The following is a 24,188-nucleotide window of genomic DNA, read 5'->3' as shown; positions in this document are numbered from 1 at the left end:
ATAGCGTGAGCGCTTTTCAAGCAAGCGGTCCGAGGTTCGATTCCCGGCGTGGGTAATGAAAGAAATTTATCTTCCGTCCACGGAACTGGGAGTTTGTCCGTTGTCTTGTGACTGTCCTGTGATGTCCCTGCGGTCCCATTTCCACAGAGGACAGCATTTGCAAGATGTCTACAGTATAAAGTGTACGATCTGAAGAATCTTCCTCCCCTAGCCGCAAAGGTGTGCAAGTCGGAAGAAGGGGAGGTTAAACAGATAGGCTTCGGCCACAGTGCAAGCGGCAGGCGGCGCGGCGCGTTGAGTGGCGGCGTGGATGAATCACAAACGCGTGTTAGCAAATGCAGCTAGCCATAGTGTGAGCGGAGCGGCATTTTGGAGGGGAAGTTGGTTCAAGGACAACGCTACACGCCGCTGGCCGCTCGCTCTTGTTTGAGATTTTAGCGGCGCCGCTCACAATTGCAAGTATGAATTGTCAAGAGATGAGAAAGAAGTTATCATTTAAGAAGTGAAAACCCGAATATTCCTGTGGAATAATTGGGAGAAGAGCTTCAAAAACCTCTCCATGACGAGGAATATGTAGAAAGACATTTTACTGAACACGAATAATATTTTTATAATATGTCGTGTGATTATTATTATTATTATTATTATTATTATTATTATTATTATTATTATTATTATTATTATTAATCATACTTCGTAGAATATTGTCGGGATAAACACTCAGTACTGGGTACAATATTAAACATATTCCAACTCCGAAATAAAGGTACAATTATATGATTTAAATATTTCTGTTGTTACGATTAACGATCGTTAAAGCAAAGAAATACCGGTACGATTAAAACTATTAGGTCAAAACTAATTATTTACAATCTCATACAAGAAATTGGCACTTCTGTTATGAAAAAACACAATCTATTAAGTACAAATTATAATGTTATATTAACATCTGCGACTGATTGAAATAATCAATGAAGTTATCCCTTATTTGTCTATCAAATTTACTGCAACTATTATTCCTGCGATCTGAGTTCTAATGAGTTTGCACATCATCAGTTCTGTAAATTTGTAAAGTCGTTTCATGATACTGCAGATCATTCTTTGTCGCAATCTTTTTTCAAATGGAAGATTATAATATGTGCTGGCTCTTTTCACATTTGTGTCCATATTTCTATTCGTGAATCGCCACTTAGCACGCAATATTCCAAAAGCACATTCCACGTATTATTTTTCGGACACTAGATAAACGTTGATTAAAATTTTCCCTTCTAGGCGTTAGTTCTCTCACTAGATATTGCCTCATAAGATAAAGTTTTAGAGGATAGGCTTCATCTCCAATAAGTACAAGTGATACCTTTACAATTGAGTTCGATAGTTTAGGCACATTGAACCTGTTGGTCTCCAACAAATTGAAAAGTGTAAAGTTGTGAAAATGCCTCCATCACTGTGTTTTCCTCTTCCCACCAAATCAATGGTTAAAATGTTTAGTCTGCGCCAGCAATACTACGTAAATTAAAATATCTGGAACCGAATTTATCAGGACCCTTTACCTGACCATACTTTTCGTCGTTTGTTATTAAGCAATTAGGGAACCACAACGTTCGTAGCAATCACTGACTACTTCGTTTAATTTTTCTTTATTTGGTTATGGTATAAATTTTTTAATCGATTCATTTTAGATTACCTCACACGTTTGTCTTGCCATTCAATTGCTGTAAATTTTCCTACCCTGAAGGGAAATGCCAGTAATCGCAATGATGTCCCTCTGGTTATAAACCTACAAGAAAGAGTAATGTTAGAAATTTACCTTAAATTTTTCTTCATTTTAAAGTAGTAGAAGACTTAATATTAGAATATATTAATATTTTAGTCACTAATTCATTAAATATTCATTATTGCATTCTATTTCAGAAGACGTGGCAAAAATAAGTGGTAGAATTTAAAAGATAAATTTGAGAAGGAACTCCAGAAGCTCCCAAAGATACGAAGCGGTTACAAAGTTCTTGAATCGCTACATCGTTATGGACGTTTTTCGACCTGACGATGTTTATGAAGGACGTCTTCCTTTCTGATAGGACTGCAGGAAATCTTTCCTTCCAGGAGATCCCATCGACTCCAAACAGTCCTGATTTGGGAGAAAGTAAAGACAATTATCAGCGATGATAACGTATCACTTCAGACGAATATATCTTCGAATGCCTCAACAACAAAGCCAAGGGCTCGAATATAAATCTAAATTATTTAAATATATATCACTTATATAAAAATATATTTATGTTAAATCTATTTATCAATAATTGGTTATTTAAAATAGGACCTTATATACACTAATATAAAAAAATAATTGATGCTGAAACTAGAGTAGTTCGATATCCTGTTAATAAAGCAACGGCAAAAGAGCATATTTTCAGTGGTACGGAGCACAATTTTTAAAGTCTCTTTTGCCGCATATGAAAAGTAATAATTATAAGTGCAGTGGAAAAATTAAAATTGCACAGCACACAATTGTAAGAAGTTTTAAATGCAATAAACCAAAATGAAAAAAAAAAAAAATATATATATATATATTGAAAACTGCTCATTTCTAATGTTAAATTTTCGTAAGTATAAACATGTGTTTTTTTGCCATGTAAGATGCAGCCCATGCAATTATTCGTAATGAATGAGACTTAATTCCATCAACACAAAAATTTAAGGATTCGTAGGACTATTTTTATTTAATTTAATTTATATGCAGTATAGCCTACTTGCATCAATGTTCGAAGAATGCATGATCCTGTGTCTTTAACTTAAAATAATTGTTCTTAATATGATTAGCCATTGTGCAATAGTGATAAATCTCCGAAATTTGATGCCTTGCTTCTGCAGTCGCTCCTTATTTTTATTTATAAAATAGTCGAAAGTTGCAATAGGCATGCGAGTATACTTCAAATATCTATCTGGAAATGTCCCTAATTCTCCATACAAACGATGAAATTCTCAGAGTTTCATATCTCTTATTAAATAGATGAACATAAAATTCTTTTCCATTCCTATTTTAAGCTGTTCCTTCTAGATAAGAATTGCCTAAAAGCAAACACTGTCATGATCTCATCTCCACGCCGCGCCGCGCCGCGCCGCTCACCAACTCTGCGCTATATGGCCACACCAACGCTCTTTCCTCCCCACTCCTCAATTTTTCGAGAGCGGTACCGCGCCGCTCGACGCTTCCACTGTGGCCGCAGCCTAAGAAAGAAATTGTAGAAAAAAAAAAAAAAAAGATTACATACAGACGAAAAAATTTTTGTGCGAGATCGTGCGTATTTGCTTGGTTTCCGCACAAAACCAATACGCGGTAAGTGTGAAATACCACATTCAGTATTCCCAACGTAACACACATAACAATTTCCCTCTTCTTACCGCTTAAGAGACATTCATTTTACTGCTTTAGGCTTTTAACATATGATTTTTAGAGACGTTTAACATAGTAATAATTATAAATTGGAAACTTACCACTGCAATTTCACCTAAATTGCACTGTTAATTATTGTTTTTAAATATTTGCAAAAATTAAGTAAACTCTACTACTCCACTAAAGTTATTGCATTCGTGATGCAAGTAACATTAAGGAAGCCGTGAAAAAAAACAACAACATTCCAGATGCCGATGTTATTACTGCAATATGTTATAATTATAAATAATATTGTTAAAATATTAAAATGAAAAATAAATCATTACATAACCTTACCGTTTGTTTTAAGTTCGCATTTATAGACTGGGGGAAAAAAAAAGACAGACGTATATCACGGCCTGCTGCAATATAGTAAACACAGAAAACATTTTATAGCAACAATGTTGAAGAGAGATATTTTTGTTTTCCAAAATTGCCGTCATTGAACAGAAACCAAGATGGAGATTTCATTGCAACTAATTAGAAATTCGTCTTTCAGGTATGTAATAAACGATCTTCGCACAAAATAATGTACGATACACGAGCGGTATGTTTGTTTTCATGTTCTCGGAAATTAAAAAAGCTCAACTACGTTTCGCTTTTTCAATCTTTTCCTCGAACGTGAAAACATCAACATACCGCTCTTGTAACGCATATTCTATTACAGAATACGTGCTAAATGCGCTTTCCGGCATCAGGCATGCACATTTCCTTTAACATACTTAAATATAATTTTTGTCTTCACGATAATTTCGTACAATGATAAGTTAAAATTAAAACTCTTCATTTGAACTATGCTCTTTTTTATAAGTCGTTAGGGTTTTGAAAATCTTCACGTAGAATTAATTAATGCAGATTTAGATTAAAATAACGTTTGTTTCTCTTACAGCAGTTTCTGTTGTGGAAATGTTGTGACACTAATATATACGTAACGACCTACGTATATTGTTTGGAAGGTCTATATCCGGTGGGTTACCGATCAACAAAACATTCATTCTGTAAGTCGCAGCTCAGGGCGTGAGATCTGAACTGTATAATGGAACAGGCGGAGTAGAATGATTAGTTTGTGGCCAAACTTTTTAGAAGCAAATTTGGCTTCAGAAATAGAACACAATCAGAGTGAAAACCTAAGTTCCCATACCAATTTGGCATATTTTGTTTGATATATTTCAAAATTCAGAACGGTATACAATTACATATTTTATAAACGTATAATATGTCAGATACGATACCCTTAAAAAAATTGATTTAAACTGTTCTTGACTTTGCTTTCAGTGGGATATAATCAATTTAACACTCTTGGTATGTATAGTAATGTAAAAATTTAGAACAATATAGACACAACCTTTTGAGGAAAGTTACATTTCTTATGATGCTGTGTTAAATTATTTATAACAATTTGTTGACAACAGCTATTCAAAAAGTATGTTTTGACGAAGTATCTTAAAAGAAAATACCATAATAAACATGCATATCATTTTTTGTGAAGATAGCATAAAAATCATAGGTGCTAGACAATTTTTTAAAGAATGTATGGTTTTCACAGCTTTATATGTTAATACTCCCTTAAATCAACACAGAAGAAACATTAGACAAAATTAATGGCACACACCAATTCATTTTGAGAAAGAGAAATTTTCACTTCCCTGCCCGGAATCGAACTGTAATGCTATCTGTGTTAATAACCTTAATGCAAAACAGATTATAAAAAGGTGCAGGTTTTGTTTCGGTACATAAAAAACGATTGGGTTGGGTTAGATATCTTCCAGGGGAATGAATCTCTGACATATGTCTTCTATCTGGGTCGTAAGGAAGTGTTCATTCACTTGGTAGAATGAGGGTCCAGTGAGCCCTGAGGCATGGTACAAGCGCACAAGTGACGTAGGGGTCTGGTGGAATTTCGCTGCTGCATGTTGACAGCACAGCCCGCATTCCTGCGCTGGAGTTTACACGCACTCCGGCTCACGCTCCAACGTTGAAGCTCGGAATAAAGTTTTAGAACAACCTGAAAACGCTATGCAACTCTGCTTCATGCGGGAATCATGACATTTCGACTGCGCTTCGGACCAATCATTAAGAAAGAAAACGTAAACGGTATTTCTACAGTGTGACAATACTTGAATAAACTACAAGAAGAATCAGTGATTAATATGTCTGTGGTGTTATGTACTGCTTAAGTTTGTTGAAAGCAATTAAAAATGTGCGGTTAGTGAATAACAACAATCAAGAATGTGATGTGGAGTATTTCGGAAGGATTGATTAACCATTCCTGTGGGCCTGCGTTTGTGCGGACAACCAAATCTTCCTTTCTACGGTAAGAGTCTGAACATATTATTGTTATATTTAGTTTTTGTAATATTAGAGAAATTATTTTTCTGTCATTGATATCAGCAACAGCAAAAGGATGTGTCTATTGTCGTGTGTTTTCCCTGCATTGTCTTAAGCTGCATGACTCAGTGTTATGTTGACCACATAAGCAGAGAGCCCTGCTGCTCGTGAATTAGTGTTGGATCGAAATCCTCGCTAGATTATGAATATAACTGACAAAAGGATCCATCTTAGGAGTATGCAATGATTATGAAGATGATGGTCAGTAAATCAGCATTGTTTTCGAGTAATTTCTTTACAGTTTTGCATTTTGAATATTATAGTTTTATTACTTTACGTAATAATAATAATAATAATAATAATAATAATAATAATAATAATAATCATCATCATCATCATCATTATCCTGACAAGTATTAATCCGAGTGACCTGTTACGGTCTTGTTTTCTGTCCATCTCTTTTGAGGTCTGCCAATGGATCTTTTTCCCCTCGGCCATAATTTAAAACTGCCTTTGGAAATCTGTTGTTGCTCATTCTGTTGACGTGATTTTTCCAATTTTCTTGATATTGCCAAATGTATTCCATCACTGATTATAATAATAATAATGATAATAATAATAATAATAATAATAATAAATAATTATTATCATTATAATCAACTTCCTTCGAGAGCTCATTGGATTATTTGGCCCAATCCATAGGCAAATGCATTAGAACCAATTCATTCTCACTCTTAAAACTTATGAATCAACTTTAGATCTACAATTGACAGGACTCCGTAGTTTTTGAGAAGCATTGCACTAAACTACTGCTTGTGACAGCGCAAGAAAAGTAAGAAAAGAAACACATCTAGTTCTTAAGATAGGAAGAAAAAATGTCATTTTTTCCTGCTGGGAATGAACCTGGATCATCTGAATTTGTTAGCTAGATTCGCAATCGTTTGAACCATAACGTAGGACTAATAATTTACATGTATGAATCGTTCTCTTAATATAATACGTATGCTTGTTAAAATCAAAATACATTATAGATTTTACGCATTGAGGAATTAAAACAATAGTTAAGTTAACCTTTAAAATACTCGTAATTATGACATATTTGAACATTCTCAATACATTTAGGTCAAGTAAATTCAAAGATAAGTATGTTTACTCAGTACCTGCAGTTGCACATTATAAGGAGCCGTACTATGAATAATAAGTGTCGTATGTTACCTGAATATTAACTGAGGATTGCGTGACGTCTCCTAAAAGTTCAAAATCATTATAATAATTTCGGAAGAATGTTACAAGAGCCTTGTAGAGAGTAACTTACTTGTTATGATATCGTACCGGTAACGGTTTCGTGCGACGATCCATCATTATGTGCCATTAAGTAATTCCTGACGCTAATAAATACAGAATTCACATATTATCTTAAATATCTCGCAAGCGACGCAATGTGCTTTGGCGTGGAATTGGGATGCGCGGTAACATCTGATCACAATTATTATTACTAACTTTAATATAAATGGTTATGAAAAAACGAAATAAATTCTTAATTGCAGATAATAGTAAGAATTGGTATTATGTTATACTGTTGGTCGCCTAGTACTAGCGACTTAATCAATTTATGCATATATTGAAACATATGGAAATCTGTGACTAATACAATGGTGAAGTTCGCCACTATCCTATTATTAGTCTACTAGCGTATGTTCCTCCTGTATTGGAATTTGATTACTCACTTCTTATTATTTGCACTCTTAGATTTAAATTATAGCCATGTTGTTCTTGTATGCCTAATGGTCACTATGCTTGCCATTAAGATCCGAGGTTCGCGGGTTCAAAGCCTGTCGACAACAATAGGCTACAAACTTTTAGCTTCGGAAGGAGAGTAAGTGAATCTATACCCCATGAAATCTGTACCTATATCGTATGTCTCAAAACAAAATTTATAATCATTTCTAGCACACATCAAAAATTTTTTTTGTTACTCATTATCCACATATTTCCATCAAGGATAAGTAATATGTTATCTCTGGCAGAGTACCTACTCCACGTAAAATGTGTCGGCTATTTCTTGTCTGCGTTGAATTTCGATGAAGAATAGTCTTTGCAGTTGAAAACGTCTTTAAATAAAATACTACTCACTCACCATCAATGATAATAATTTTCTCCTCACGGATACTCAGTCTACAGAAGTGGAATTATCCAACTGCAGTTCAGAAAGATGATAACTTAACATATATATTTTTAAGCATGTTATTTTACGACGCTTTATCAACATCTCAGGTTATTTGGCGTCTGAATGAGATGAAGGTGATAATGCAGGTAGGATGAGTCCGGGGTCCAGCACCGAAAGTTACTCAGCATTTGTTCATATTGGGTTAAGGGAAAATCTCGGAAAAAACCTCAACCAGGTAACTTGCCCCTACCGGGAATCGAACCCAGGCCACCTGATTTCATAGCCAGACGCGCTAACCGTTACTCCACAGGTGTGGACTAACCTACCATATCTTGGGAATTGATATTAGAGGAGAAAAATTCGCTCCAGCGACGGGGATCAAATCCGGGTCCTTGGTTCTACGTACCAAGCGCTCTAACCACTATCCTAGATCATTTATATATCCAGATTGCTCGGCCTTATAGGCTTTTACAGTAACAACTTTTGTCAGGTTTACTATGCTACCATCTAGTTGTTTATTTATTTATTTATTTTTCTATCTATTTATGTCCATAACAGGGCAAAGCCCCAATTACAATAGACAGTACAGATAAAAAAATATTGCATACAACACGAAAAAGAGGTAAAACAGATACAAGTGTAATTACAAATTAAAAATGGAAAAGAGAAGGAAAAAACAAAAAACAAATAGATACCATCTAAATAAAAAAGACAGATATAGATATTAATGAAAAACACCAAATAAACACAAATCAAAAAGAGCCAAGTACAGACATCACAGCCAAAAATGCAAAATGTAGGCGTAGCTATAATTGGCAAATTGCGGAGCAAATACAACACCATGTTAATAAATTAAATATACAGCACTACACAGCAGGCCCAATAGGCTCAATTAATTTATTCAAATTCATTTACATAAGGAGTAACGTTATAACTCCCATTTGAATTGCATTAGCGACTGAACTGCCATCTCGTGTTCGTTTACGGCGGACGGGTGGCGATCCTGGCGGTTATTCTCTTCAAAGTGCTACAGATTTTAACATAGGGATGAGCTATCTGTTATATATGTGATCTGGGCCACTATCACCAGTGACATATGCCTTCTCTTCATATGCACTGCGGAGAGATTTGAGATTTAACGCAGGCAAATTGGTGCACAATCTAGTGATTAGAGGTTGTGCACCACCATCTCTCGTAGTCCCGAGATAGAAATTTTACATGAAAATTTCTGACCCTCCCCTCCCGGGAATCGAACTCGGTTAGTCTGGATGCAGACGCGCTACCACAGAGCTAACTCGGCGCGCTACCACAGAGCTAACTCGGCGGACTGTGTTTTCAAATATTGTAATCTTATTCTTCGAATAAAAATGATCATATCTCATGTGCATACTACACGGATTGACACGAAGATATTAAATTGAAATAACCACAGTCCAGTTGTTTAGTTGTTGCACACGAATAAAGGATAGACAGCTTGAATATCAGAAACACTTTCACAATAAATCGCATGTATTTTTTTTAAATCTCTAAATACATTTCTTGTTACAGTACTTCTTTTATGCTTCTACGATTTGGAAGCAAAATAAATCTAAAAATAGAATCTCTTAAAACTGTAAACAACAAATGGTGCAATGATTTTCCCATTCTATAATCTCTGAAACTGCTGCTTCATCCATAGCCAACAACTGTCAGGATACGTTATTTCCTCTCTGCGCTTTCAATCTGTCACGCTTAACGCCTCATTGTTTCACCATTATGCATCCATTTAAAGTATGGAAAATTATTTATAAAAATGCGTTGTTTGCAGAGTTCCAAAAATTGCATAAGTTTGAATACAGGAGTGAAACAGCGCAGTGTGATTCCTAATTCTAACATTTTAATACATTCATATAAAAATGTAGGCCCATTAGGTCTACTGACTAGTAACGGATTCATTTTTCTTGGTTTTGCTGGTACACAGTAACTACATATTTAGGCCTAATGAGTAGGGTCATTTTAAATAAATGTAAATTTAGTTACAATCCCTGCAGTGAATATTATAGGTAGATAAATTGGAATGACAAACAGACATATAAAAGTGGGTTAGATTAGTTCTGAACACTTTAGTCCCAATGTATGCAATATGTCTGTCTTTTTAATATAGAACACTTAAAACTGTTAACCCAGCTCCGATCAATTTCGCAAGCTTTAACGATCTTCTAGAAGTATTTCAAAATCTTCGCGACGATGCTATGAATATATATATATATATATATATATATATATATATATATATATATATATATATATATATATATATATATGGGAGAGTCGGGTAGTATTGGACATCGGGTAGTATCGGACAGTGCGTTTCTTTCATCTACCACCATATGGTAATACCTGAATGACATGGTTACTTGGTTAAGGTTGTAGTCTGCAACTTCATCTGGGGTCTTCTCATTCAGGGATAGAATTCTTGTAAGCACAACAAATCTACAATGTAAGGCTCATAGCTTTACTTTCCCTTCGGAAGAAAGCCATTCTAAGAATATATTTTATCACTCTCGAGTGGATTTGAACCCTCAACCTCTTACCTAATAGCAAACATGATAACCACTAGACCAAGAGAACGAGGACACAGACATAGTAGGATCATTATTTCTGGAGAGAATAAGTCAAACATAACAAATGTTGCAATAAGTCGTTTTACAAATTGAGGGATATACTTCAAATAGTAGGTCTATACATGCCGGATTTTACGCTCTGAAAGAAGTCAATTGAAATAATCTTAATACGTTCAATCGCAATATGCAATAACGAATGGTGAATAGTTACCATCAGTGTAAAAGCTTTTCATGCCGAAGACTCGACCTCACGACATTGCAAATTGAAGTGTAATAGGTGGTGGTTAGAGACAGAGTTTGGATTGGTCTTATCATAGTTTTCATTTTCCATTTTCAATAATTCTACAGTTGCTAAATTTACTATCATTCATGTAATGAAATAGGATACAGAATTACTTATATTTCCTTTTTAGGTATCTTAAACGTAGCTGCCTTTGCATCCAACTTTTTACAAAGTCTAATTGATTAAGAGAATTAGAATATAGTGAGCAGATTATAACTGAATTGGACATGGCAGGAAATAGGTTCAGTAAATATAAATGTAATAGGTAAAATTAAAAATGACTGGAGTAATGAGATAGTGTGGCAAGAAGTGTTTAAGAATCGATAGAATCTATATTTAAGTGTACATATGGTATAATCATTATTGTAGCTACTCCAGAAATTAGTTTATAAAGTGCCAGATTTAGCGTTATAAAGCATCACTCCTACATCAGGTGGTTCAAGGCGTTACTGAATCCTTCTAATAGCGACACTGCCAGAGGCTCACAGTACAGCGAAAGTGCTACAATTATTTTTTTAATTAGGCCTAGTTCATATCGAGGTCGGAGCCGAAACATTTTTACGACTCCACCCACTGATTCGAATTGAGTCGGATTACACACCTCTGATGTAGGCAAAATCATTCATTGAGGCTTGAAACATTTCTGCAGGACATTATTTCACGAAATCGCAAAAACTTGAGATAGAGAAAAAACATTAAACTAAAGTACAAAATGTTGGATGTATGAATGAATGAATGTTTATTGTCATCAAACATGTCTACTTTACATTCCCATTAACGGAGGTCCTGACAGATTTCTGATTTCCAGATAAGGTAAAGTTGCCTATTTCCGTGATACCCCTAATCCCGTGATACTTTTTTAAAATTGAATGTCAGTCAAAGCTTTGCCGTTCGACCATAGCTCCAGACATCTTTCTTGAAAGATTATATCTTTCGCCTACTTTTGAGACATCAGTGAACCTCCTAGCAAGATACCCAACCCCGTGACATTCAGTGAAAAAACCGTATCGCGGAATTAGGAGTATCACGGAAATAGGCAACTTTACCCTACTCACCTAAACAAAATGTTTATTATAAAAATATATTATTGATCTGAGCTAGTTCTTATGTTTTAAGTTTAACAATTATACCTTTTATCGTACATAACTAGTCATTGTTATGAATATGCTTAGCTTTTCCTGCCATTTCTTGTTTACTGCGTATAGCTAACAATTTCCCTAATTCCTTCAAGTTTCTTTCTTTTAGCGATCTATGTAATTTTCTATACGCTACTCTTAAATTTAATTTCTGAATTGACTTTTCAATAAATATTTTCTTTGTCCTAAAAGCAAGATAGTAGAATATGCATAGTGTTCTCTTTAGAACGGATAAATATCTTTTTCGATGTTTCCCCTTCTGTTTCTTAACCTCCAGATTTTTTTTTATCGTACATAACTAGTCATTGTTATGAATATGCTTAGTTTTTTCCTGCCATTTCTTGTTTACTGCTTATAGCTAACAATTTCCCTAATTCCTTCAAGTTTCTTTCTTTTAGCGATCTATGTAATTTTCTATACGCTACTCTTAAATTTAATTTCAGAATTGACTTTTCAATAAATATTTTCCCTGTCCTATAAGCAAGATAGTAGAATATGCATAGTGTTCTCTTCAGAACGGATAAATATCTTTTTCGATGTTTCCCCTTCTATTTCTTAACCTCCAGATTCCTATTCTTCACCATGTTAGACCTATCCATTCCTCCCTGCCGTTAATTCTTATGTAGGCCTATTCTTCGTGTCCCTATAAGATTTGAATTTCCCTGTAATCACTTAATGACCGTAATCTGCTTAATTTACTAAACACTTCGTATTGCTATGATGTACCGAAGTACATATGGAGTTTCAGTGCAGTAATTCTGCTTTTCCATATGGTGAAGAATCGGCAGAACGGAGAAAATTCTCTCCGGCACCGGAACTCGAACCCGGGTTTCAAGCTTTACGTGTTGGGGCTTTATCTACTAAGACATGCCTCTCATTTTAAGTTCTACCTAGGTACTGTGTTCCCCTTTGTTGGCCTACCCTCGTGTACCTTGTCACAGTAGACACAATGTCCAACCACAAGTACAGAGGTGCACTCATTACGAGTGACTAAGGGCCGGGGTCCGACGGAACATGAAGCCGTCTTGAATCACAAAGTTCCGTCAAAACAGTTAATAAAAAATATCAAAATTGTAATGATGGGTTGTTTGATATCATGGTTTATGAAGAATGGGTTGCTATGACAGTTGTGAGGTATTAATATTATTGCACGGAAAATAGCTACTAATATTAATTTTATGGCACAAGTTATGCCGTCATAATAGAAGTCATTAAGTCTTAGTATACATGATAATATTTTGGGCACTAGTACAATAATGTGGCCTATTGTGAACGATTTGACTAACGATAAAGACTTTATAATTCTGATTCACAAAAAATTATTGTTACAGAACATTCGAGGAATGATTGACACAGAAACAAAGAGAACATTTTACAATACCATGACGTTAAATCTACTGCTGTAATTTTCTCTAGAAAATTCGATTACAATATTTCTGTGCTTATTGTGGTCCGTGATCGGTCGTTGTAGAGACACGTGCACCTGGTGCAAACAAGTACTGTGTACGTAGGTGTTGCGATTGTTTATTAACATGCTGCAGTATTTACGTTGTGTCGAATGGTATAACTCCTCTCTTTTCCAAGTGCAGCTTTTTGCTAGAATCTGTTGACACCGGTTAATGAACTGCCATATGTTGTGGAACGGTGTTACTCAGCAAAGAGCTGAGCAGGCTCGATGAAGCTGGGAAATAGACATATTTACAAACGCTATGTGTCAACTTACGGTACTGATGGTTCAATATACTTTATAATAATGTAGGAAGCGAGAAACTTCAGCCAAACCGTCGAGTTTTTTCGTTTTTACATAAATCTATTACTGGGAAAAACGTAATACGGCGAACGCAAAGCTCCGCCCACGTCCCCTTTCCACTTTTCCCCTACAAGCTCACCACACACCCTAGCGGGAAAGAGTGGAAATAGGGGTTTAGGGTGGGGTGACATCTAGTGTAGGAAAGTGGAACAAAAAGAGTAACGACATCTACGAAGCAAAAGAGGAACTTCGTCCTCTCTCTCTCTCTTTCCAGCCTCTCCTTCTCTGTTCCTTGCTTCATGTCTCTCTCTTTTTTTTTCTTACGACTTCGCAGGAGGGGAGATTTGATCCGAGAAAGTTCGTACCTAAACCTAAACGCACGCTTTTTGTTCACGCTTTAGACCTCTCGGCTACCGAGGCGAGTTGGGGGTAGAAGGGAAAATGAATCTATTTATGTTTAAGGGAACTGCCATAACGTATTGTAGAAGGGGAAAATGACCGAATAGCGTGGGTAGAAACTGGTGGGCTTGTGAATGTCGCTTGGTAGGGGTTGACTACGGGGGTGGCATAAGCTTCATTGTGTCCGTTCAACTTCGTGTACAGACGTAACCACGTGTAGTGATGATCCGTACCGAAGACGTGTACTTCTTCCTGAAAATGTCCAGGGAGAATATGAAGGCGGATACGGTAAGGTACTGTGAGGAGCATGGACTACTTGCTAGTCATTACGAGTGTCCAACCTGTGGGAAAAAAAGACTATTATGTTACTTCGAGGACGTGCAAAGTTAACAGGTGAGTGTTGCTTAATGAAAACCACATTACATTGTGTTGTGTTGTGTTGTGTCAGTACATGTTGTGGACAGTTGTCTAATGCGTATTGCATTGTGGTTGTGGACAGTTGTCTAATGCGTATTGTCTAATGCGTATTACATTGTGATAGGCAGTGATCCATCGAAGCGGGACAGATAATTTAGAGAGAGAGAGAGAGCATGCGAGCTAGGTGCCGAGCGGCGCGGGTGGGGATAACTTCCCCTACTGGCGTTCGCCGTAATACGTTTTTGCCCTATTACTTATCATTAATGTACTGTACTTAAATGTATTTTCTTAAATTTTTATGAATGGTATCTCTTTTTTAAACTGAATAAGAGAGTGTGTTATTGCTAAATGAGCCTACTACTAAGATTTATTTCAAATCATCCGTCCTCAAGTGAGGTTGACCACTGGGATCCGGAATTAACAAACATAAAAGATAAAGGGAAATGAAACGAGCAAAATAATAATTCGATTTGTACATTAAAACAAAAATTTACGTGTTAACATATAGATGATAGTGATAAATAGATAAATGCAACAAAGAAATAAGAGACGTATTAAAAAAATACTTCTTCCGACATTTTGATATAAAACATTTATATGCTTACAGTGGACCATTTTAAATCTAAATATAACCTGAACCTTATTCAAGTTTAAGGCTTGCTAATAGATTCTCGAGAAGCTATTTCAAAATTCTTTGAGGATTTTAGAAAGACATTCGAATTGCCAGCTTCCCTTAGGGATAATATTCTTGCAGTTCATTCATAGTGTTCTGTCCAAGGACAGGTCTTTCACTGTAAACCCAGGTTTCTCCAATCTTTCCTAATTTTCTGCCTTCCTCTGTCTTCGTATATGATTCATATATTCTATCATGTGATATCTTCTTCTTCCCCGAAATCTACTCCCGTTCACCATTCCTTCCAGTGCACTTTTCAGTAGGCAGTTTCTTCTCAGCCAGTAACCCAACCAGTTCATTTTCCTCTTCCTGATCAGCTTAGCATCATTCATTCTTTCTTCACCCACTATTTACAACATAGCTTCATTTCTTATTCTTTCTGTCCACTTCACACGTTCCATTCTTCTCCATATCCACATTTGAAATGTCTCAAGTCGCTTATCTTCACTTCGTCGTAATGTCCATGTTTCTGCCCCATACAGTATCACACTACACACAAATCACTTCACTAGCCTCTTCCTTAGTTCTTTTTCCATAGGTCCGCAGAAGATGCTCCTTTTTCTATTAAGAGCTTCCTTTACCATTGCTATCCACCTTTTGACTTCCTGGCAGCAGCTCATGTTACTGCTTATAGAACATCCCAAGTATTTGAAGGTGTTCACTTGCTCTACTGCCTCATTTAGAATTCTCAAGTTTACCTGTAAGTGTTCTACAATATCACATCAAATTTTAACTAGTTGTGTGTTCTTATATTCTTTCATGTTGTTTTATGATCTAGATATTAATGTAATAACTATGTAAGCAAATGTATTTAATTAGAATTAGAGTCTGGCTGGGCGGAAGAGAAGGCCTACTGGCCTTAGCTCTGCCAGATTAAATAAATAAATTATTATTATTATTATTATTATTATTATTATTATTATTATTATTATTATTACCTAGCCGCCACAGTGGTTTCACAGCTAGAGTGCTGGACTTATAATCCTGTGGATCCGGGTTCGATCCCCGGTGTATCCCCGATTTATAATTTGTGTTGGGTAAGCCCGTGGCCCAGGTGACGCAGGGGTTTTCTCCGGGAAGCTCCGGTTCCCCTGTGACATCCCAACAAATCTCCATAATCATCTCATTGCGGGTGTAGCATAGACCAGCCTCCTTTGGCGCACTCTGGGCAACGACTCTGTCGGTAAATTGGTCTGCATAACTGGCTTCACATGGGTGAATGATGTAAGTGAAGTATCCACCATTAGTTAAAAAAGTTCTTATTACCGTATTGCTGATATTGTTATTATGTTTCTGTACCAAAATTAATTGCAAGTAGGCCTCCTTAGAGATAGTCTTAGGGCTACCTTCAGTGGAAGGCAGTTTTGCAATAAATATATAATTCCAAATGTCATACTAACTCAATATGTAATGGAACACTGAAAAGTTGGCGAATACGTTAAAAAGTTTAATATTTCTGATAATTTAAATTGTAAGTGTGGAAAAGAAAACAAGACTGTTAAACATGTTGTGTATTCGATTGTTCTTCGTTTAGTATCAGAGATACAGACCATTTGTTATTTCACGAAACCTACCTGCGCGTGAGGGAAAGAAGAAAGCGGACTTAGAAACTTCCCTTCCTCTTTACACTTTCACTTGTAGCTAGTTAGCTCACTTACCCTCACCATAATGTCCTTCGCATAAGCTAAGGCTCAAGCATGCATTTGGTTTCATCGATAACGAATGGCCTATGCACATTGACTTCCCTTTTAAATTATTAATATTTATACTACTTCAATATACAGTGCGTCTCATTTAGCCTTTCCTAAATTATTTTAAGCATCCCACACAACACAGAAAAGGGTGAACAAAAAATGAGTTTTATCGTTAAAGTTCTCTAGCTCGCAGGTTTACATTTTAATGTTACTCTAGCTCGCAGTGTTTACATTTTAACTCTAGCTCGCAGGTTTACATTTTAATGTTACTCTAGCTCGCAGTGTTTAAATTTTAATGTTAGGAAAGTGTTTGAAATACTTAGAAAAATAATTAATTGATTAACTCCTTGACACGTTTGCTCAAAACCACACTGAGTCATTCAGAGTTATTCTCGTGGCAGCCATAGTTATTGCTAGAGTAACGAATTTGAAATACATTTGAATAAATGATGGTTCGATTCCTGCTTCTTCCGTTAATATTTCCTAATTTCTAGGTTATTAAATTCAAAACGGAAACACGCAATTAATTAAAATAATATAGTGCAGATTAGAATATTCCACAGCAGTGTACAAGCTCGGATCGCCATTGTTCAGTTTGAACAGACAGAGAAAGAACGGTAGAGGGAGCGTGAGTGTAGACCGTCATCAACGGCCAAGACCTGTGACGACGTTCGTGAAGATTCGTACATAATAACACAGAGAAAGAAATGTTAAAGAAAATAAATGGAGATACAATAAATGAATGAATGAATGAATGAATAAACAAACAAATGAAAAAATAAAGAAGTAAATAAATAAATAAATAAATAGATAAATAAATAAATAAGTAAATAAATAAATAAAGAAGTAAGTAAATAAGTAAATGAATAAATAAATAAAGAAGTAAGTAAATAAGTAAAGAAGTAAATAAATAAATAAAGAAGTAAGTAAATAAGTAAATGAATAAATAAAGAAAGAAGTAAGTAAATAAATAAAGAAGTAAATAAATAAATAAATAAGTAAACAAATAAAGAAGTAAGTAAATAAGTAAAGAAGTAATTAAATAAAGAAGTAAGTAAATAAATAGATAAATAAATAAATACATGAAGAAATAAATAATTAAATAAATAAATAAACAACAATATATGTCTACGACTAAAATACAATTATTACGGAACACTAAAATATCGTAGGGTTGAGACTTGAACCAATGACAAAATAATAAACTTATTATTGGCTATGGCACTAACCCACTAAGACGGCTACCCTCTAAAAACCCGTCCTTGCCGCACAACTCTTCGAAACTAAATCCGCCTGCAAAATAGTTGTTGAATACTTCCCGCATACCAAGAATGTTACTTGAGTTGCCTAAACAAAACAAATGGCTTAGTTGGTACACAAGACACCTAAAGCAAAATACGGAAAGCTACTTCTCCTCTCCTCTTTTTTGAATAGTGTATTTATTAATATCTAATAATTACATTATGTAGCAATTATTATTGTAAAATTTAAATCAATAATGCAATAATTGTTGGTACCTGAAATTTTAATCTATAATCATAATGTATAAATGAGTGAAATAAGATTTTAAGTTTGGATATTAAATGATACAGTCAAAGAGTAAATGACCCTGTATGCAAAGTATCAATCAAGTTAGTTTATTGGTGCAGTACACGGATAGGCAATTGCGTTTCTTTAGTGCATTCCGTTGTCTTTGTGAATTCTGTGGCTTTAGTTCAACGTCCTTTAATTTCGCAGACGAGAGAACACATGTGGATTCCAGCAAGTTGGTAGCAGCATTGTAACTTACTGGTTTACAATTGGCTTGTACACGGCAGGATGTGGTAGAGTCGTTGGAAGCAATGGAGCGAGGAATCGATTTGGCGTTCAGCTTCGTTGGCCACAGAGATACGGTATTGCTCTTCGGCTGGGAATACTCGGTTCTTGACTTGAAGTCTTTGTTTTCGCTCCCGATTTAAACCTCACATAAAGTTTGTTTTCTTCAGAAATAATTGAATTGAACAAATAACTGTGGAATCTGAAAGGAAAATAACTCTTTAAGACCTCTCAGCAGCCGTGCGTATCTCATGCTTATGTTCTTATATGTGACCAAGTTAGCAGTCATCAAATATTTCTTACACATCGACCAACTGATAATATTATTTTTAATATAAGAGAGTAACATTTTAGATTCAAAATGTTAAGATGGACTGCTGGTTATTCATTAAGGTGAAATCAGAGGCCAAATTTTGAAAAAAAAAAAAAAAATCAAAATTTGAATTTTTATTTCAAATAATAAGTATTTGAAATTTTCTGCATATAATTTGTTGGAAACTATAATTGTAAGTGCTTTCAATTACGTAATACATTTTATATGTCAAACTACTTTTTTCTCATCTCACACTATTGCATAAAATATAAATATCGCTGAAGTTATCTGGTAAAAAGGGTTGTGATTAGGCGTGTTTTGTAGCTGAATATTTGTTTCTAAAGTTAGCGGCATTGTTGAAGACTGTAAAGGCGAATTTTAAAAATAAGTTTAGTGGTATGTGTTTTTGAAAATGTCAATTTTTCTAATGTTTACTTTGTCGCTCATTTTCTGGGAAGTTAAAATTCCCAACATATGTATTTCTTTTTCAGAATCTAAGATAGCCAGAAGCATTATATTTTTACAGCTTAACTGCAGTATCACATTAACTATTGCTGAGCTCTAGTTTCAGGTCATTTGGATAAAAATGTTTTTGTGCTTGAATATTAATGTAATTTTATTTTTCTTAAAAGTGGTCTGTTACGAAAAAATCATGTCTCACTATTTTTACAAAGTACACTTTCTAAATAAGAGCTCAACATTTTTAAGATAATAAAGAAACAACCGGAAAATTTTCATAGAGATTTTTATATTTTCTTACATAAAGGAACTTAAAGGTGATAGATTTAACATTGGTGACATAGGGTGTCTGAACTCACCTCTCACAGATATTAATTTTTTTTAGCTATTTGAAGATAAAGATATGTACTACTATGATAGACACAAAAGAGAGAGGAAGTAAACTATGCTATCGATCTGACTGTGGAATCTTTGGACGAGTGCGCAATTTATTTTCACGTCGAACTGAGATGTTCGAGAATCTCTTGTAAAATGTTAAGATTTAATAGAATAAAAATGTTTACAATCGATTTCCTTCATAAAATATTGCACTGCTGAAAGTGTGGCCATGGAATTTTAAAGGTATAACTTGTTATGAAGGCTCATAAGCTATATTTTTATTATTATACTTACTTTGATACCCAGATACAATTCTGTAAAATATGTTCGGTAATAATGATATTCTGTACATCAGAGTGGAAAAAATATGTTTTAAGGATGGGTTCAGACACATTGATTACAGAATGGACGTTCGAGGGAAAGAAGCAATGGCCTTAACATAATGATGATTATGCTTCTAACCAATAAGATAATCACTATCATCATCATCGTCGACCTGGTTGGCGAGTTGGTATAGCGCTGGCCTTCTATGCCCAAGGTCGCGGGTTCGATCCCGGGCCAGGTCGGTGGAATTTAAGTGTGCTTAAATGCGACAGGCTCATGTCAGTAGATTTACTGGCATGTAAAAGAAATCCTGCGGGACAAAATTCGGCACATCCGGCGACGCTGATATAACCTCTGCAGTTACGAGCGTCGTTAAATAAAACATAACATTCATCATCATCATCATCATCACCACCACCACCACCATTACTACAGTCACTCACTTAATTAACAGTTATTAACTTAACTGACAGTTTTACACTTAAAGCACAAAATTTTTTAACTCTGGCAGATCCTCTAACATTTGTAGCGAAAAACAATACTATGGAGCGGGATTTTTCCTAATACTTAAATTTCGGTTGCTATTAAATAGTAACAAATTTTGTATTCCGCTAATTTTCCATTACACTCTAATTAGCACTTGATCGACTTTGAATAACATCTGCAATTCTTCAAATATTTATTTTATTCCCACAGATGCGTCTCTTTACACTCGCATTCTTCTAGCAACTCTGTATATTTTTGTAGTTTCGAAGTATTGTGTAAAAGAGAACACTTGTTGTTAGACATGTCCTCAGGAGCGTACCGCAAGAATGCGAGCCCCCATTATTAAAGTCAACAAACATGGCCAATTGCGTGTCTCCTAAAGTAAAAAAAAAAAAACTCTTCCTGCCTACGATATTCCCAAGGCGCTAATAAGACAACTGTCGTGGTCCACGAACCTATTTTCCTTCCACTTATTACGAATTCATGCGTTTACTTTTGCTGATCAAGACTATGGTGTGATAAAATGACTGAAATTGTAGGAAAATAGTAATAACACAGGATGCCCAGAAATGTCCAGAGATAATCTGTTCTAATATTTTTTTTCATCAAAAAAATTCTACGTTGACTCAACAGGACTTAATCCGGGCCTTCAATATGGAAATCTGGCGTTTTAACTGTTTAGTTAACAATGCGCGTAACAAATCTCTATATATGTAAGTCCGAAACTATTTATTTGATAATCTTGTCGAAGAAGATACCTTGTCACTGCTTAAAACAGTACGTTATAATATTACAATGCAGAATTCATATTTTTATTTAAGAATTTTCATTTGCACTGAAAAATTGTATCTGTAAATCGGAGTAATTTGTATATAATTGGCAAGACAACACATCTCTCCTTTCTTTCTTTATCTTAGTTTAACCTCTACCTTTTAGATTCATACACAACTCTTCCATTGTCAAAAATCGAATTAGAGACTTCCTTTGACTCACTCGGCAGCCATGAGAGGTCTGCGAATGAGTCACGTCTGGGACTCGCACGTGAGAAAATGCATCCCAAGCCAAGGATAGGTCAAAGCGGATCCATTGTGTGACCCTTGCGCTCACCTGACCTAAATCTCATTAATTTCTATCTGTGGGGACATCTAAAAAGTGCACTTAGAGAAGTGGTTGAACCACTGCAGCGAAAACTAGGCGGATATGAGTCAGTTATGAATTTCTCAAGCAAAATTTCCAGTTACACGAATTATTATAAACTTAAAATATTGTAATGCTGCAGTAATCGATTTCTACATTTCCACAGAAACGCTCGTTTTCAGTATCCTTGTTATTGGAAAAGTGATTTTGGACACGTCATTTGTAAATGTGTGAACACCCAATGAATTTAATAAAAACTTGATTTGATAGGCCTACCAACAACGTAAAATATCAATTTACTCTAAAATAAAGCCAACGGTTTTCTTCGTGATCTGTCGTATTACCCAACTTTATCTAACAAATTAAATGGCATAGTTCGCACCGGAAGAAAAATTACTTCCCCATAAAAATTAATATTGTATACAAAGTGTTTCAGCCCTTTTTTCTGATTTGCCATCTAGTTCTGCTGCCTAAAGTGTAAGAAAAAAGAGGCTATTATTTATTTAAAGCTTAGAGGTCATTAATTCTCAACCCTCCATTGTCTTGCTGGGGGGATGTCCACAAAAGTAATTCGTTTTTCAACTTACCCTGCAACGCTCTGATTCGACAGTACTGCTATTTATTTGACTATAAAAGAATATACTCAGTATCTTATTACAGTATAAACTAGTTATACTAGTTTGTCTTTTACTACAAACCCAGCATTCTCCAATTTTCCTGTTTTCTGCCTTTCTCTTAGTCTCCGCATTATGATCCATATATCTTAATGTCGTCTATCATTATCTATTATTATCTTTTTCTGCCCCGAACTCTGCTTCCGTTCACCATTCTTTCTACTGCATTCTTCAGTAGGCAGTTTCTTCTCAGCCAGTGACCCAATTACTTCCTTTTCCTCTTCCTGTTCAGTTTCAGCATCATTCTTTCTTCACCCACTCTTTCCAACACACGCTTCATTCTTCTCCATATCCACATTTCAAATATGTGTATATACTGTATATATAATGTTAGAAATTAATGCAATATACGAATAGTTAATTTATATGAATTTGTGCAATATTAATGGCATGCGTACATAAACTTAAACCGTACGATTTATGAATTCAAATATATTACTTCTTGGGATTGTAGAGATTGCTTTTTGTTAGAAACATGCAATACTAGAGCTTTTCTTATTATTAGAGTGTATAATAAATTATTTAATTATGTGTATGAATTTTGAATTATAATTGTAAGAAAATTAATTTTAAAAGAATTATAAAGACATGTAACGTTGCGAAGTGCCTTAAATGTATAAAGTGAAAGTAAGTTTTTATCTTTATGATATTGATCTTTATAGTGTTAGAAACACTTCGATATTTTTCGGAAATGCATTATTCCAACAATTTCCTGTAAAATGATTCCTATGAAAAACAATCTCATACAAGAATGCTTTAGAAGAATGTGATCTTTTCTGCTCCCCTGGTAAATGATATCTATGTATAGGTGTATATAAACTCATTTAAATCAGTTTCTAGACCAGGTTTTGTTATTGGTATGACTGTACCTTTATATATATATTTTATACTGAGATCATTATTATTATTATTATTATTATTATTATTATTATTATTATTATTATTATTATTATTATTATTATTATTATTATTGAGGATCAGACTTCTTGACATATTCTTCACCGCTCTTGTGAGGGTTTTGATTCGACACTAGACTTTCACAACTAGTGAAATTCCACAGTCATGTTGCCATGCTAATAATTTATGATATTAATAAATAATAATTATTATTATTATTGATGTTCTTGGTGAGAAAAATTATATTTTTAAAAATCTATAGATATTCATACTCATACGTATACTTTTCACAGATGTAATCTTTGTTCTCTTTAGTATTCGTTGCTGTCCACATATTTATAAAACTAACAACAACAGTTACAAAGAAATCTCCAATTATTCATATTCATTAGATACTTTTAACACTTTATATCGCTTAGGAATATAGTTAATATAAAAACTTTCATATCGGTTCTGATAATGGTTGACATAAAGATAAAACTAGTCAACTAGGTAATTACAGCTTAGTTTATTTTAACTCAAGAAAGTGGTTATATTAAGTACATTTCTAAGAAATCTCTCTCAACTACATATATTTTCGAAGTTATGCAAATGTATATCTCATTGCTCCATCTACCCTATACGTCTTCATCATATGTACAGATATTAACTATTCTTATAGTTATGGAGAATTTGATATGAATTCTAAATAAACTGATACCATAGGTATGTAATAAAATTTTTTTTTTCTGTTATAACTTCACCCGTTTAGTATGAATGGTGATATAAATGGACAGAAAGAAGAATGAATACAAAAAAATCATACAAATTTCTCTCTTGCACCAT

At 34.6% G+C, this 24,188-nt stretch overlaps 1 protein-coding gene across 1 annotated transcript in view; it reads left to right on the top strand.

Moving 5' to 3' along the window:
• Window positions 1-5,337: 5,337 nt before the first annotated feature.
• Window positions 5,338-24,188, top strand: part of LOC138694756 (ATP-binding cassette sub-family G member 8) — a 138,503-nt gene continuing 119,652 nt past the window's right edge. Inside the window, exon 1 of the mRNA XM_069818777.1 lies at window positions 5,338-5,744. The gene's annotated coding sequence lies outside the window, so the exon portion shown is untranslated. The remainder of the gene's footprint in view (window positions 5,745-24,188) is intronic.

The sequence above is a fragment of the Periplaneta americana genome, chromosome 2, assembly GCF_040183065.1.
Source record: "Periplaneta americana isolate PAMFEO1 chromosome 2, P.americana_PAMFEO1_priV1, whole genome shotgun sequence".
NCBI lineage: Eukaryota > Metazoa > Arthropoda > Insecta > Blattodea > Blattidae > Periplaneta > Periplaneta americana.
This window is presented reverse-complemented; position numbering and strand designations above follow the sequence as displayed.